The 1,728-nt window shown below is 41.1% G+C and overlaps 1 pseudogene; it reads right to left on the reverse strand.

Annotated features, from left to right (window-relative positions):
* Window positions 1-536: 536 nt before the first annotated feature.
* On the reverse strand, window positions 537-1,245 carry LOC135699217 (uncharacterized; annotated as a pseudogene).
* Between the last annotated feature and the right edge of the window lie 483 nt (window positions 1,246-1,728).

A 1,728-nucleotide genomic window follows, 5' to 3' on the forward strand; every position in this document is an offset into this window, starting at 1 on the left:
TACTCTGTTCAGAGTTGGTTGGAAATGCTAACATGAAGCTTTAGTGTGATGATTTATTAGCTAGAGAATGATCTTTAGAAGAGGGTAGGTGGATAGTTCCGTTAGAGTACGGCAGTATGAAAATTGAATAGAAGTTGAAAATGAGCGAAGGGCCATTAATGCGACAGTTTTTCAAGATAGACGCACATTTTTGCCTAACCCGTACGATGTACGCGGGGACTTGAAGTCTCCAAGTCCACAGGCTTGACATAGAGACATACTTCAAGTCCCCGCGTACATCGTACGGGTTAGGCAAAAATGTGCGTCTATCTTGAAAAACTGTCGCATTAATGGCCCTTCGCTCATTTTCAACTTCTATTCAATTTTCATACTGCCGTACTCTAACGGAACTATCCACCTACCCTCTTCTAAAGATCATTCTCTAGCTAATAAATCATCACAATAAAGCTTCATGTTAGCATTTCCAACCAACTCTGAAAATCGTTAACTTCGCGTATGAAGTAACACTTTGAAAGTACTCTGTTGCTTTCCGGCGTTTAATTTGCATTTTCAAAACCAAAAGCATTCACATTATGAAGAAAAATTATTCGATTGACTCTTTCAGGATCGAGACTGCTTCGAGACTCACTCAAAATTCACCCTGTTTTTGAAAACAAACGCTCTGATGGCACCGAGGTTGCAATCCTTAGCAAAAGCTTCAGTAGGCACTTGTATAAAAATGGAAATCTGCTCTGCTGCTGCTCCCAGTACGGAAAAATGTCACACGTCATTGATTCGATTCCACTCCTCATATATATGTCAATTTCCTTGCGAATAGAGTCTGGCGTTCGCATTGTTACCCTTCGGTTGTTGTAACTTTGAACCATGCCTTCGTGGTAACTCCATACCCCATAATCGGTAGGGATCTTCATCGGCGGCTCCTCGCCAACAAAATCTTCTTCATCAGATCCTTCATCAGATGCTTATTTCCGTAGCAGCGTTGCGTTCATCTGCACTCTTGAAATGGACATCCTTAAATCGAAGATACAGAAACATACTTGGTCCATAAACAGGCGAGGCTCGGTAGCTTTCAAATCGGGATTGGATTTCTCTTAACAAGGATGCTTGGAGGTTTCTTCCAACCGATGATACTGGCTTCATAGCAGTGATGCAATTGCTCAGACAGTTTATGATATGCAGCACCACCCTTACTGTCGCATAATCTTGACCGCTCAAATCTTCAGTTAATTCATTAAGGGGCTGTAGTAGCAACAATCAATACGAAACTAACGATTTTAAATTGGCTCACTACTTGCCTAGCCTATTGGTCCCAAGCGAATCGATTAATGTACCCCATTCTAGTCAAAATTCTAGTACTACACTATGTTTGTTTTGATTCGCTATGAAAGTTTGACAAATAAATGAGGGGTTTGTAGATTTTCCTATGTTTCGAGGGGTGCATCGATTAGCTTGGGACCAAAAATAGTACCAGAGCTGAGCCAAAAAGTTGAGCTCGTTTCTTCGGGACCTTCTGGTCTTAGAGTTACCTCTATGGTAGTAGCTTGACGACTTCCTCCAGATTTCTTTTTCCCTCCAAGGAGCGACATAATAATCTGTATGAAATTGTACAGCTCTGGAAACCGTTTAACCAACAATCAATACGAAACTAACGATTTTAAATTGGCTCACCACTTTAGTAGCCTATTGGTCCCAAGCAAACGATTAACGTACCCTATTCTAGTCGAAATT

This window comes from Ochlerotatus camptorhynchus, unplaced genomic scaffold (genome assembly GCF_037179485.1).
Source record: "Ochlerotatus camptorhynchus isolate MF236.1 unplaced genomic scaffold, CSIRO-AGI_Acam_v1.1 ptg000010l, whole genome shotgun sequence".
Lineage (NCBI taxonomy): Eukaryota > Metazoa > Arthropoda > Insecta > Diptera > Culicidae > Ochlerotatus > Ochlerotatus camptorhynchus.